This window comes from Hemitrygon akajei, chromosome 31 (genome assembly GCF_048418815.1).
Source record: "Hemitrygon akajei chromosome 31, sHemAka1.3, whole genome shotgun sequence".
In the NCBI taxonomy this organism is placed as follows: Eukaryota; Metazoa; Chordata; class Chondrichthyes; order Myliobatiformes; family Dasyatidae; genus Hemitrygon; species Hemitrygon akajei.
In genome coordinates, this window is record NC_133154.1 from 37,298,628 (window position 1) to 37,314,704 (window position 16,077).

The 16,077-nt window shown below is 40.7% G+C and overlaps 1 protein-coding gene across 2 annotated transcripts in view; it reads left to right on the forward strand.

Moving 5' to 3' along the window:
- Nucleotides 1-16,077, forward strand: part of LOC140719222 (MOB kinase activator 2-like) — a 67,434-nt gene that overhangs the window by 39,216 nt on the left and 12,141 nt on the right. The window lies entirely within an intron of this gene.

A 16,077-nucleotide genomic window follows, 5' to 3' on the forward strand; every position in this document is an offset into this window, starting at 1 on the left:
TCTTCAAAACCTCTTCTCATATTGGCCAACTCAATTAAGTCCTTTTAATAATAAAAAAAATCAAAATACAATTAGGAATAGGCCATTGGGCCCTTGTGTGTTCCATTGTTGATTAATTGTGGACCGTACCTTCCAAATATTCGGACCTGACTTGCACTACCTTATTTTCCCTTTTCTATTTTCTAATTATGATTTATAATTTAAATTTTTATTATATTTACTTTGATTTGTACTTCAGGAGGCGCGAAGCGCAGAATCAAATATCGCTGTGATGATTGTAGGCTCTAGTATCAATTGTTTGGTGACAATAAAAGTAAAGTAATTTAATGGCCTCAGTTTCAAGAATGGCATGCAAAAGTTTGGGCACCCTGGTCAAAATTTCTGTTACTGCGAATAGTTAACTGAGTAGAAGATGAACTGATCTCCAAAAGTCATAAAGTTAAAGATGAAGCATTCTTTTCAACATTTTAAGCAAGATTAGTGTATTATTTTTGTTTTGTACAATTTTAGAGTGAAAAAAGGGAAAGGAACACCATGCAAAAGTTTGAGCACCCCAAGAGATTTGAGCTCTCGGATAACTTTTATCAAGGTCTCAAACATTAATTAGCTTGTTAGGGCTATGGCTTGTTCACAGTCATCGTTAGGAAAGGCCAGGTGATGCAAAGCTTTGTAAATACCCTGACTCCTCAAACCTTGTTCCAACAATCAGCAGCCATGGGCTCCTCTAAGCAGCTGCCTAGCACTCTGAGAATTAAAATAAATGATGCCCAGAAAGCAGGAGAAGGCTATAAGAAGATATCAAAGCGTTTTCAAATATCAGTTTCCTCAGTTCGTAATGTAATTAAGAAATGGCAGTTAACAGGAATGGTGGAGGTCAAGTTGACCAAGAAAACTTTTTGAGAGAACTGCTTATAGGATTGCTAGAAAGGCAAATCAAAACCCCCGTTTGATTGCAAAAGACCTTCAGGAAGATTTAGCAGACTCTGGAGTGGTGGTGCACTGTTCTACTGTGCTGTGACACCTGCACAAATATGGTATACCTTCATGGAAGAGTCATTGGAAGAAAATCGTTCCTGCATCCTCACCACAAAATTCAGTGTCAGAAGTTTGCAAAGGAACATCTAAACAAACCTGATGCATTTTGGAAACAGGATGCGCAAGCTGAAGGTTGTGCCAGGGACCTCACAATCCCCCGACCTAAACATCATCGAAAATCTGTGGATAGACCTCAAAAGAGCAGTGCATGCAAGACAGCCCAAGAATCTCACAAAACTAGAAACCTTTTGCAAGGAAGAATGGGTGAAAATCCCCCAAACAAGAATTGAAAGACTCTTAGCTGGCTACAGAAAGTGTTTACAAGTTGTGATACTTGCCAAAGTATCTAATTGCTACTAAGTACTGACCATGCAATGTGCCCAAACTTTTACTTCGGGCCCTTTTCCTTTTTTTTATTCTTGAAACTGTAAAAGACGGAAATAAAAAGTAATCTTGCTTAAAATATTAAAGAAATGTGTCATCTTTAATTTTAAGCCTTTTGGAAATCAGGCCATCTTTTACTCGCTTAGCTATTCACAGTAACAGAAATTTTGACCAGGGATGCCCAAACTTTTGCATGCCACTGTATATCTCTCAGTTACTTTAATATCCAAGTTTTAAAAAGTTTTTGTCAGCTACTGGGCTTCTGCCACACACATAAAATGTTGGAGGTGCTCAGCACCGTGAGATGGAGGAAAATAAACAGTCGGTATTTCAAGCTGAGACTCTGCAATGGGACTTTCTGGATATAGGTTTACTGAGTGAAATGTTGACCGTTCATTTCCCTCCGTAGATGCTGCCTGACTTCCTGAGTTCCTGCAACAGTTTGTGTATGTTGCTTGAGGTTTCCAGCATATGCAGAATCTCTGTGGCTAAGCCTCCACAGCACTTTTGGGCAGAGAGTACAAAGCTTCTGGGTGAAGACATTTCTTCTTGCAAGCTAGCTGAACTTTAAAAGAAGAATTTAATCAGGAAAGAGCAATAAACCCATTGTTTTCTTTACAATAATCTCTGTGGTGGCGCGGTAGCATAACTCGTAGTGAGAGCCAGTGATCACTGATTAGGGTTCAGTTCACACTGCTGCCTGTGAGGAGTTAGTACATTCACCCTGTGACCATAAGACATAGGACTTAAGAACTTTTTAAAAGCTATTATTAATGCTTTTTGAGATGGTGATTTAGATGCATATCATATTTTTTTACTGAGTTAAGTATTGTATGTAATTAGTTTTGCTACAACAAGTGTATGGGACATTGGAAAAAAAGTTGAATTTCCCCATGGGGATGAATAAAGTATCTATCTATCTATCTATCTATCTAGGAGCAGAATTAGGCCATTTAGCCCATCAGGTCTGCTCCACCATTCCATCATGGCTGATCCTGGATCCCACTCAGCCCCATACACCTGCCTTGTTGTCATATCCTTTGATGCCTTGACTGATTAAGAAACTATCAGTTTCTGCCTTAAATATACGCGCGGACCTGGCCTCCTCCGCAGTCTGTGACAGAGCGTTCCACAGATTCACTGCTCTGTGGCTAAAAAATTTCCTCCTCACCTCTGTTCAAAAGGTTCGCCCCTCAATTTTGAGGTTATGGATACTCCCACCATAAGAAACATCCTCTCCACACCCATCCTATCTAGTCCTTCCAACATTCAGTAGGTTTCAATGAGCTCCCCCCCACCACACTTTTCTAAATTCCAGAGAATACAGGCACAAAGCTGCCAAATGCCTTGATTCCAGGAATCATCCTTGTGAATCTCCTCTCCAATGACAACACATCCTTTCTAAGATATGGGGCTCAAAACTGTTGACAATACTGTAAGGGGGGCTTAACTAGTGTTTTATATAGGCTCAGTATTATCTCCTTGTTTTTATATTCTATTCCCCTTGAAATAAATGCCAACATTGCTTTTGCCTTCTTTACCACAGACTCAAACTGTAAATTGCACAAAGACTCCCAAGCCACTTTGCAACTCTGATGTTTGAACCTTCTCCCCATTTAGACAATTGTTCATAGAAACATAGAAAACCTACAGCACAATACAAAGCTGTGCCCAACATATCCTTACCTTAGAAATTAGCTAGGGTTACCCATAGCCCTCTATTTTACTAAGCTCCATGTACCTATCCAGGAGTCTCTTAAAAGGCCCTATTGTATCCGCCTCCACCACCGTCACTGGCAACCACTCACACACTCACACTCTCTGCGTAAAAAAAACTTACCCTTAACACCTCCTCTGTACCTACTTTCAAGCACCTTAGAGCTGTTCCTTTTACCAAAATGCATTATCATACATTTCCCAACACTGTATTCCATCTGTCACTTTTTTGCCCATTCTTCCAATTTGTCCAAGTCCTGCAATCGCATTGCTTCCTCAATACTGCCTACCCCTCCACGTTATCTTCATATCACCTGCACACTTTGTCACAAAGCCATCAATTCCATTATCAAAATCTTTGACATACAATGTGAAAAGCAGCAGTCCCAATACTGACCCCCGAGGAACACCACTAGTCACCGGCAGCCAACCAGAAAAGGTCCCTTTTATTCCCACTCACTGCCTTCTGCCTGTCAGCCATTCTGCTATCCATGCCAGTATCTTCCTCGCAACAGTATAGAATTTTATCCTGTTAAGCAGCCTCATGTGTGGCACTTTATCAGATGTCCTCTGAAAATCCAAATAAATAACATCCACTGCCTCTCCTTTGTCCACCCTGATTTTTACTTCGAAGAACTCTAACAGATTTGTCAGGCAAGATTTTCCTTTACAGAAATCATGCTGACTTTGACTTATTTTATCATTAGTCTCCAAGAACCTCGAAACCTCATCCTTAATAATAGACTCCAACACTTTTCCAACCACTAATTGGCCTATTATTTTCTTTCTTTTGCTGTGTCTTCTATAGATGTACATTGGAGAGCATTCTGACAGGTTGCATCACTGTCTGGTATTGGGGGGGGGGGTGCTACTGCCATTTCTTTGTTCCCCATTACTACCTCACCAGCATCATTTTCCAGTGATCCAATATCAACTCTCAGCTCCCTTTTACTCTTTATATAACTGAAAAAAAATTAGTATCCTGCTTTATATTATTGGCTATGCCCTCGTATTTCATCTTTTCCCTTATTGCTTTTTGCCTTTTGTTGAATTTTAAAAGCTTCCTAAACATCCAATTTTCCACTCACTTTTGCTACCTTGTAGGCCTTTTCCTTGGCTTTTATGCAGTCCTTAACTCCCTTTGTCAGCCACAGTTGCCTTCCCCTGCTATTGGAGAACTTTTTCCTCCGAGGGACATACCTATACTGTACCAACAAGCTGAATGAACTCAGCAGGTTGGGCAGCATCCGTTGAAATGAGCAGTCAAAGTTTTGGGCCGAGACCCTTCATCAGGACTGATGAAGCGTCTCAGCCCAAAATGTTGACTGCTCATTTCAATGGATGCTGCCCGACCTGCTGAGTTCATCCAGCTTGTTTGTACGTGTTGATTTGACCACAGCATCTGCAGTGTACTTTGTGATACCTATACTGTGCCTTGTGAACTATTCCCAGAAACTTCAGCCACCTCTGTTCTGCTGTCATTCCCACCAGTATCCTCCACCAATCCACTTGGGCAAGCTCCTCTCTCATTCCTCTGTAATTCCCCTTATTCCATTGCGATACAGATACATGTGAGTTATGCTTCTCCCTCTCAAATTGCAGTATGAATTCAATCATATTATGATCACTGCCTCCTAAGGGTTCCTGTACGTTAAGCTCCTATATAGGTTTCTTCCCACATTCCAAAGTTGTATGGGTTAGTAAGGATTATGCTATGTTGGGGCCAGAACCTTTGAATAGTCAATGCTTCAGGCAGTAAACCTTCATCCAGAGAGTCCTGATGAAATTTGATTTGATACAAAGGACACATGTATGTTTTGGTCTACATGTGACAAATAAAGCTAATCTTTATTTTTAACCCCCTATACATACCATTTCCCTTTGCTATCCCTACACAAGTACATCAAACCTATCTAAGCTCTCTGCAGCAGTGACCTTTCTTGGTAACTTATTCAGCAGTTTTAGCCTGTGGGTGAAAATTTCCAAGTGATTTTCTTACTGCATTGTCTGATATTTGCACTCACCATCAGTTTCCTAATCCTCCACTTGTTCTAAAACAGCTTCAGCACTCGGATCTTGTTCCGTTTGTGTGAGTAATGGTGGTGTCAAGGCAAAAAGTGATAATGCCTGCTTGATAATCGATCATTATTTTAAAAGTCATGAAGCAGGTGACACATGACAAAACTTTCAAGTGTGTTATGTCTGCATAATAGATTTCATAATTGGCTAGTAACCCTAAAAGTGTGCAATGTGTATATCTCAATGGGAGTGTATGTCAGAATTTCAGCTTAAAGTACAGCAGCATTTCTGATGTGACATTTGGAACTGAAGCAAAAAGACTCGAGCATTACAAGCTGCAGACTCCTGCTTTGTCAAACTTTAATTAGTGCTGCTAATCTGGTTAGTAATATTGCGTTACACAAAAGGGTTAATATCAGGAACGGCTGATAGCTCTGGGGCTGTACTTGATGGAGTTCAGAAGAATGGGAGGGGGGTGGAAATCTTGTTGAAGCATATTGAATATTGAAAGGCCTAGATAGAGTGGACATGGAGAACATGTTTCCTATAGTGGACGTCTAGGATCAGAGGGCACAGCCTCAGAATAGATTGATGTCCCTTTAGAATAGAGATGAGTAATTTTAGCAGGAAGGTGGCGAATCTGTGGAATTCATTGCCTCAGCCTGCTGTGGAGGCCAAATCATTGGGAATATTTAAAGTGGAGTTTGATAGGTTCTTAATTAATAGCTGTCAACGGTTATGGGGAGAAGGCAGCAGAATGGAGTTGAGAGGGATAATAAATCAGCCGTGATGGAGTGGTGGAACACTCGATGGGATGAATGGCAAATTCTGCTTCTATGCCTTTTGGTCTTGTGTACCTGTTCTATGATATTATCGTCATCTTACCTTGTCACTAAAATCCATAATAGCCAGAAAATTACCAGAAATTATTCTGTAACTTAAATATTATCGACAGTCTGTACACTTTACTTTTGCACATCCAACCTGACAGTTTTACTTTCATAAAATCCTAATAATGGCAGTCCATCATTTGCTTATGTAAAGTAAAGTAGAATGACCCAGGTTGGAATATGTACCTCTTGCAGTTCAGGTCTTCTGAGAACCTGCACAGACCAGTTTATGATAGACTTCCTCCTCAATGGTTTACCTTTGAACATGTCTGGAGATCTCTGTTTATGGATCGATGTTCTCAATTAATTACTTAAAGGAAAATGCACCCTTGTTTATTAGTGACATCTTTTTGTTAACTCTTAAATTCCTTCTGTATTTTTCCTTCATCTAAACTTCGGAATGAAAAGTAATAATTGCACCTGTTTTATGGTGTCCAACATGCACAAAGCATATTAGGCCTGATTTAATAACAGCCTAAAGCTGATCTGTGTAGATGTTGATCCTGCTACTAAATCTGTGGCTTCATTGATACACGCTTGCATAATTTCCAACTAACCGGTTTTATTTGTTTTGATTGATTTAAATACAGGATTCAATAGAATTGGATCTGTGGCTGAATTCAGACATACAAAATTCTTCAAAACATGCAAAATCTTACTGGGTCCTTTCAGGGATTATGTTTTTGCACCCTGCACCCTGAGCTAAGACCTGGAGTCACAGTCCGAAAGCACAGGTCCTCTCTGCTTTACTGACCTGTGTACAGCCTGAACGTACAAACATGTGTTTGGGAGTCGGGCAGGAAGGATTTGTTGGTTTTTGTAGTCATTTTTGTCTACTGCAGGGCTTCCATACCTTTTTTTATGCCATGTACCCCTACCATTAACCAAGTTACTCATGGAACCCTGGTTGGGAATCCCTGGTCTGTGGTCTTATTTCCAATTTGGGAGCTGTCTGAGCTACTAACAATTAATAGGAACAGTACTCTGCCGTAACTTGTGAGGGTCAGCCATTTAGGTCTTAGATGGAAAAACTCTGAAGAGGTCTAGAGGCTCAATTGCTAAATATATTCAAGATTGAGTTTAGAAGATTTTTGGATATATTAAGGAAATTAAGCAAACATGGCGTTAATATAATAGATAAGCCCAGGTTTTATTGAATGATAGACTTAGCATGAGGGGATGAATGGACTCTTCCTCCTTTCGTTTCTTGCATTGAGAATGATGGGGCTGGTCTCTGTGGAGTTGAAAAGAATACTGTTTCCTATAACTCTACAATTATTGGCCAGTGCTGTATGCCACACTCACCACTGCTAACTTCCCTTCCACACTTGGCTCATTCCCAAAACACAACCAGGATTCTACTGCCAACCAGAGAGCTCAACTTGACATGGAGGATGTTTGCAGCTTGCCCTAAAATTGATACCCAATGTGTAAATGCTAATTCCTGGTGATCCTTGGGTCAATTTTAGGCCCAGACCTAATTCCACCTGGAAGTATCTTCACTGATACCACATCCCCACATGGCTTGCTGAAACTCGCTGTCAAATTCTGCCACAGATAATGGTGTCACAGCAAAGGATGTAAGCATGTAGATTTGAACTGGGCCTCAAAATGGGCTCAGGATCTTTTGTAACACATAATCCTAGACCTATAAAGATAATTAGCTTTATTTGTTACTTAAACATCGAATCAACGAACTACACGGTCTGGGGATGTGCTAGGGGCACCAAGTGTCACCAAGCTTCTGGAACTAGTATAGCATGTGCACAATGTACTATTCATTCATATTTGGAATGTATTAGGTAGAAACAGGAGGTCATGGGGAGAACGTACAAACTCCTTGCAGACTGCTGTGGGAATTGAACCCAATTGCTGCCGCTGTAAAGCATTATGCTAAGTGCTCCGTTGCCATGCTAACTAACGACTGTGATTGGTGAGTTAAGGAAAGGGCTTGCCAGCTTTCCTGCTCCTTTTTGTAATCGGTACATATTCATTGTAATGTCCCACTGCGGTTTAAAGAATGTTGTCATATAATGCCTATGTGAATTCTGTACCATAGAATCTATGGAGCCACGTTCTAAGGTACTGCATTAACAGAAGTGGAAATGCTGATGAATAAATAAAATTGTTACATCATAACCAGCTGACCTATCCCATCCCTGAATCACAATCTTGCTTTGTGACATTTATTGGCAAATAGTTTGTAGGAGTTGCAGGAACTTGAAATCGTTCATTCCTTAGGATTAAGACAGTCAAGCTTCCTCAAAGTTTTCTTTTATGAAATGCAAAGGAGACTCGGCAGCCCTTCATGTTACTTTTTTTAAAAAAATTCTCTAACCCTCTAGGTAGACACCAAATCCCTTTGCCCAAGGCAGTTAATACCCACTGAGACAGGTTTGGGCCAGATGTTGAATCTTAACTGGCAGTAAGCAGGCAGTGGAATAGACAAAAGTGGGGCTGAGTGTCAAAGAGCAGTGATTAATTATGGAATGCAGCAAGCCTGAACTGGTAAAGCTGTAGCACCCCGAGGGAATTTTGTGCATTGTATGTGAGCAAGCTGAAAACAACCTGCTCTCTCCAGCTTCTGGCAGGTATTCACTTGTTTACCCTCTTCCTGTTTTCTTTCTATCCCTCTTTTTATACCTTCCCCCTCTTTACTCTTCTCATCCTACTTAATTTTCTATTTTTTCCCTCTTGCCTAAAACAACCAAGTTCTATTCTCAACCCTCTAGCTAGCTTTTTGCGCTGACATCAGTGTGTCTCCAGAGAAGATGAAACAACAGAAAATAGTAATAACTGACAATTAAAAACATTTGTCATTTGGTAGGGGAGAGTAAATAGTGGCTTCAGCTGTCAGACTCTATCATTAAAATTTAATTGATGCCTTTCTATTTAAAATGAAACACAGCCCCATTCCTGTGGCGATAGTCATAAGTATTTGAGGTCGGTCACAGTTTGGGCGTTGCAGTTTGATGGGAATTGGAGCATGCAGAACAAAGCATTCAGGTGTGAAAATTCCCAATACTGAAATTAGAATCACAAAGTCAGATATAATGCAAGTTGAAAAGTCAAAGTAATTTATTATCAAAGTACGTATATGTCACCATGTTGAAGAAAACGAAATGCAATAGAATTTATGAAAGCTATACATAAACAAAGACTGGTAAACTACAATGTGCAAAAAGAAGGCAAATTGTGCAAATGGATTTTAAAAATATACTAGTATTAAGAACATGAGTTGTAAAGTACTTGTGGAATTAAACTCATGCATGCAAGCTTGATTTCAGCATTTAAGCGAAGTTTGGATAGGTGCATGGATGAGAGGGATGTAGAACAAAAGACCCAAATTAAAATGGGTTTGTTTCGTAATCTAGAGCCAAGAGCTAGGGTAGAGGACAAGGTCTGGATGGTCAGTTCTGTACGTCTATTGACATTGCTTAATTTAAACTATTCTGTCTCACAGGGTGCCCATCAATGGCTTTAGGATTAGCATTATTTGTCACATGAACATGGAAAGAGTGAAATCTCTTATTTGCGTCAAGAGTCAACACAGTCTGAGGATGTGCTGGGGGCAGCCCGTAAGTGTTGCCCACAACTCACTAACGCTAACAAAACTACTTCAGACAGCAGCAGGCATTGAACCTCAATCACTGGCACTGTAAAGCATTATGCTAACTGCTGCACTACCTTTAAAAAAGGGAATACAATGGATTCCAGTTAATTGGGGCACATTGGGACCAGTACACTTTGACCCAATTAAGCGACTGCCCCAACTAGCCAATAGTGGACTGCCTTCTTCCAATGATTTCAAGGATTGCATCCTCTAAATCTTCATTTTCATTGTAACATTCAAGATGACTGTCGATATCTTCAAATTCGTGGTACCTGAAGTAGTGAAATTGTTTCATTTTCACTCCCAGCAGTTTCTGGCATCTCTGATCTCAATGCTTGAAACCATAGTGGGCAAAAGAGTTCTGAATTGTTTCTTCTGCTTATTTCTTGCCAGCTATTAGGGACAGAAATCACTGTTTTTTGAACACAAACACATGCAACTGACACTAGTTAGAAACTGTTGAGTAATGGCCTCCTGTCCCAATGAAGCAGCATAGTGTCCCAAATGAACTAAGGGAATCATAAGACTATAAGATAGAGGAGTGCAATTAGGTATTTGGCCCTTGGAGTCTGCTCTGCCATTTCATCAAGGCTGATCGAATTTTCCTCTCATCCCAGTCTCCTGCCTTCTCATCGTATCCCTTCTTCCTTGACCAATCAAGAATCTATCAACCTCTGCCTTAAACATACATGAAGACTTGGCCTCCACAGCTGCCCGTGCCAAAGAATTCCACAGATTCACCAGTATCTGGCTAAAGAAGTTTATCATCTCCATTCTAAATGGATGCCCCTCTATTCTGATGCTGTGTCCTCCTAGTGTTAGACTCACCCACCATATGAAACATCCTCTCCACGTTCACTCTATCGAGGCCTTTCACTATTCGATAGGTTTCAATCAGCTCAGTCCTCATTCTTCTGAATTCCTGTGAATACAGGCCCAGAAACATCAAACACTCTTCACATGACAAGCCATTCAATCCTGAAATCATTTTCATGAACCTCCTTTGAACCATCTTCAGTTTCAGCACACCTTTCTAAAGATAAGGGGCCCAAACCTGCTCACAATAGTCCAAATGAGGCCTCAATGTTTTATAAAGTTCAATATTATAGTCTTGTTTTTATATTCTAGTCCTTTTGAAATGAATGCTAACATTACATTTGCCTTCCTCACCGCAGACTCAACCTGTGAATTCACCTTCAGGGAATCATGCACAAGGACTCCCAAGTCCCTTTGCATCTTAGTTTTTTTGTATTTTCTCTCCATTTAGAAAATAAGTCAACTCTTTAATTTCTTCTACCAGAGTGCATTCATTACCAACACTTCCCATACTGTATTCCATCTGTCTTTTCTTTGTCCATTCTCCTAATATGTCTTAAGTCCTTCTATAGCCTCTCTACTTCCTCAAAACTACCTGCCCCTTCACCTATCTTCATATCGTCTGTAGACTTTGAAGCAAAGCCATCAGTTCCATCATCCAAATCATTGACACGCAACGTAAAAAGAATCTGTCCCAACACAGACCCCTATAGAACACCACTAGTTACCATTAGTCAGTCAGAAAAGGCTCCCTTTATTCCCACTCTTAGCCTCCTGCCAATCAGCCACTGCCAAAATATCCATGCTAGTACCTTTTCTGTAATACCATGGACTTGTAGCTCGTTCAGCAGCCTTGTGTGACACCTTGTCAAAGACCTGAAAATCCAAGTACACAACATCAATTCATTCTCCTTTGTCTGTCCTGCTTGTTACTGCTTCAAAGAATTCCATCAGAGTCCTGGCTATTTTCTCAATTAACTTTTGTTCTTTCAGAGTTGTTCCAAATGACAGTTTCCCTGTTTAACAGACGGCCCAATCAACCATAGCCCACCGTAATTTTGTACTTTAAATTGAAAGCTCCAAACCTTACAAGTATCACAATGGACATCCAACTTGGGGTGGCCTGTGTCTTGGGGGAGAAATGGTAGATTATTTTTTATTATTGTGTGCTTCCCAATAGTGATGGTCTTTTTGAAAAGTCCTGATAGGATATTGCAGTGTACTCAAAAACCATGGTACCCCAGTTGTAAACAAAGCTTTCGATATAGCAGATGAGATAGAGTGAAGAAGGCTCTTTGCCCGTCAGAGGGTCCCAACCTGGTGTCCATGGCCCCCTTGCTTAATGGTTTTGGTCCATAGCATAAAATAGGTTGGGAATCTGATGAATATTTTCTAGTTACTAATTTCCTCTGAGCTGATGTGCTTTCAGTCTTCCACCAACAGATTGGAAGTAAGTTAAATGTGTTTATAAACAACATCTCAGTACATACCGTACAAGTGCCTGCCCACCCCTATGCAATATTTCTGTGCAATCCCTGTGCATAATGTCTGCTGCCTGTATCAATCCCTCCCCTTGTCTGCTGCTTTTCTGTACAAATAATGGTAATTTTTAGTCTAACTAATGGTAGGTGTGCGTGGTTGGAGTTGGAAACCATTGTTGTTTCTAGCAGATCACAGTGAGTGTAGTACCTGTACAAAGACATTTATCCAGAATGGAATAATAATATTTATTATTTTAATTTGTATATGTTCGATATGAAGTATATTTGAAACAACCAAGAGATCAACGTGATGTTTAAACTAAATTTTGAATTAGCTTTAGAAGTTTGTGTGCGTGTTTGCTGGCAGCTGCTTGCTGCTAAAGCTGAACTGATGCATTTTTTTATATGTATAGTTACTCAAGCACTTGTTCATTGATACCCCGACCTACTTGCGGATCATTTTGCTCCCATGAATATTGCATTGAGGCAATTAGCCAAAGATGATTCATGGTTTTTCTAAGTGTACAGGGCAAACAGCAGACATAAAACTGTTCTATATAACAACTTAAAAGCATTGTAACTCCAGATTTTGATGATCTTTGTATGCCAACCCCAACACAAATGCTTAGTGGAAGCGGAACTGTTCTGCTGAAGTATTGACCTTGGTTACTGAAGAATAAGATTTTTTAAATGTATTTCTGGTGCTGCTTCACATGAGGGAAGCCAGTGTTTGTAGTACGTACTGAACTCCCAATTTCATCTACATTTTTGGTCATTGTGTGAGTAAAATAAAATTTGAATTGTTTGAGAGTTCACTCTCTAGAAATGTGAATTCCAAGCAGTAGTACCTTGTGTGGGCAAAGTCGAGTTTGTTGTGCTGGGGGCACAAGTGTCATTGTGCTTCCTGATGCCAACATGACATGCCCACAATTTACTAACCCTAACCCGATCATCTTTGGAATGTGGGAGGAAATGAGAGCACCCAGTGGAAACCAGCGTGGTCTTGGGGAAAATATACAAACTCCTTAAAGACAGTGGTGCAAATTGAACCACGATCGCTGATCTCTGGCTTTGTAAAAGTATTGTACTAACCGCTACGCTAACATGCTGCCTATACACTTACTGCAAGAAAGAACGTAACTAAAACAGCAAAGACCATTGTAGTGCAAAGTGATTAAAGTAATTGTGGTGTCGAAATACAGAGGCAGTAATTAGGGTTGTGCCAGTCAGTTCATGAACTGAATGGTTATTCTTGACCCTGGTGTTGTACCTGCTGCTGAATGATAGATGTGAGAAGGTGGTGCAGCCCGGATAGTGGATGTTACCACCTTGAGGCAGTGCCTCTTGTAGATCGCACTGTAGGTGGGGAGGGACGTATTGGGCTGACTTCACAACTGTCTACAGCTTGTGTTCCTGTGAATTCAAATTGCTGTGATTCAATTGTGATGTACGTATATTGTTTTCACTACACAAAAAATATCGTTCAGATTAAATGTGATCTTTGTGTCACAGTGGGTTGAAAGGAGAATGGGCCAGGAAAGACTTGTGGCTTGCCGCGTTACTGCAACTGATAAAATGAACCAGTTCTTCAATACCTGGTTGCACATCGGACAGGTTTGGTACCCATTCCAGTGGTCTCAGCTCTGGCGACACAGGTTCAGTCTTGCCCTATAGTGCCATATTTGCAAGGTTTTTCACGGTCTCTCTGTAGTTTCCTCTAAGCACCCAGTTTCTTGCATCCCAAAGGTGTGTGGGTTGATGGGATAATGGGCAACAGTGAATTGCCCCGGTGTGTAAGAAGGTGATTGGTCAGCATGGGACTAATGAGCTTTCTCAGTGGGCTAAAATTTTGATTGCTATGTCTAAAAAAAAGGTTTTCTTTTGTAAATTAATTTTTAATTTCCCTGAAGACTTTTTCCTTCTGACCTGCTTGTCCCAAGAAGTTTGCCTTTAATTCTCATAAACACCCTGACAATCATAAGACATAGGAGAAGAATTAGGCCATTTGGCCCACTTTAGTCTGCTCCACCATTCCACCATGGCTGATGAAGTATTCTTCCCAGCCCCATTCTCCTGATTTCTCCCTGTAATCTGACACCTTTACTAATCAAGAAGCTATCAACATCTGCTTTATATACACCCAATGACTTGTCCTCCACAGTTGTCTGTGGCAATGAATTCCTCAGATTTACTGTCCTCTGAATTCCTCCTCCATTTCTATTATAAAGGGATGTCCTTGTATTCTGAGGCTTGGTCCTCTGGTCTTAGACTCCTCCACTATAGGAAACATCTTCTCCACATGCACTCTAGGGCTTTAAATATTTGATAAGTTTCAGTGAGATTCCCCACCCCTATTCTTCTAAACTCCAGTACGTACTGGCCTAGGGCCTGTATAGTTGGTAACCCTAAACAGGAATTTAGCTTGGAGAGGAAACAGTGAGATGAATTAAAATGGAAGTAAGAAGCAATGTCTGACAAGAGAAAAACAGCTTGAATAAACTAGGTGCTTACCATGCTGTGCCAAACTTATTAAACTAGTGATTAAAAGCCTCTTAAACTGGTCCCTTCTGTGTACACAAGGCCATATCCCTCTAAGCTCTACACATTCACATGCCTATCTAAGAGCCTCCTAAACACCTCTATCATGTTTGCCTCCACCACCATCCCTGGGGACAGGGTGCAGATACATCTCTATCAAAGGAGGTTAAGGCACTTCTTCCCTCCACTAGCCTGCAGGTCACCCTTGGGCAAGGTGTAGCACTTGCTTAGACCCCCGATCAGGGTCAGATGAAGCCACGGGAGCAGATGGTGGATAAGTAGCAGATGTACATCACAAGTCCTGGTTATGCGATCATTGACACCAGGCAGACAATCTCTGAAGAGTTTTGATAATGGCTGGGGTCACCTGTCTTCCCAGAAGAAGGCAATGACAGACTACTTCTGTAGAAAAATTTTCCAAGAACAATCATGGCCGTGGAGGCCATGATTGCCCACGTCATACAACACGGCACTTAATGATGGTGATTATGGCCATCCCTGGCCGCCACTATTCTCTTTGGAAAATAAAAACTTGCCCCTTGTGTCTTCTTTGACTTTCCTTGTGTACGCCCTTTACTATCAGACATTTTGCCCAGGGGGAGAAGGTACTGTACACTTGAGAAGGAGATATAATAAGTGATTGTACATTTTAGATTAGCAAGGGCAAATGGTAGTGAAAGAATAGATGTTGGGGATTCAAAAATATTGGTGTTTCATCCTCATAGTATGCAGTGGTATGAATAGGAAGTAGCTGTTTGTCCTGATCAACCAGTCAGACTTCTGCCAGTGCCTGTTTACATCAAGGGTCAACTTTATTCGTCATATACATTTACATTAGCAATTTGTTATGTGTTTGGAGTGACATGCAACAAAAGCAACATTTATTAAGAATTATATTAAAAAGTTAGTACAGATATGGAATAAAATGTGCATAAATGCCAGCAAGTATTTACAATGTAAACAGTATTACAGAAAAGTGGTTTAAAAGTGTTTACAGTGCAGAGCATTGATGGGGTAATAGAAGGAGGTTCAGGCTAACTACAATTGATCAGATTAAATGCCTGGGGGAAGAAACCTTTAAGATGCCGTGAACTTTTTGTTTCAATAGCCTGATGGCGCTTTCCAGAAGGAAACTTTAGGAAAATCATGTGGCAGCAACTCAGTGCGTCACAGTGCATCGTCAAGAGGTTGACTTGTTGTTCATAGCAGAATAGGGAAGCAAATGGGATCCACGTGGGTCACATTTGCTGAGTGGATAGTGCTCACAATGAATGGCTTTCCTGCCATTTCTGTGTCCTGGGCACGTACAAGTCCTGCATTGACTGCAGCCAATGACTTTGCTGACCTGACAGTTCACTGTAGCTTTCGTATATTGCATCAAACCAGACAGTAATGGCTGATGTGAAGATGGCAGTGTAGAATTGCACCAGTATGTTCTGAGAAGATGGAATTTTACCAACGGCCCAAGTAAGTACATCCTCTGCCGAGACTTTTTGTTAAAGAAGGAGATAAATTGGGTTTTACTCTCCATAGTTAAACACACACTCAGTGACCACTGAGAATATGTTTGTGGTCTTTTGCTGCT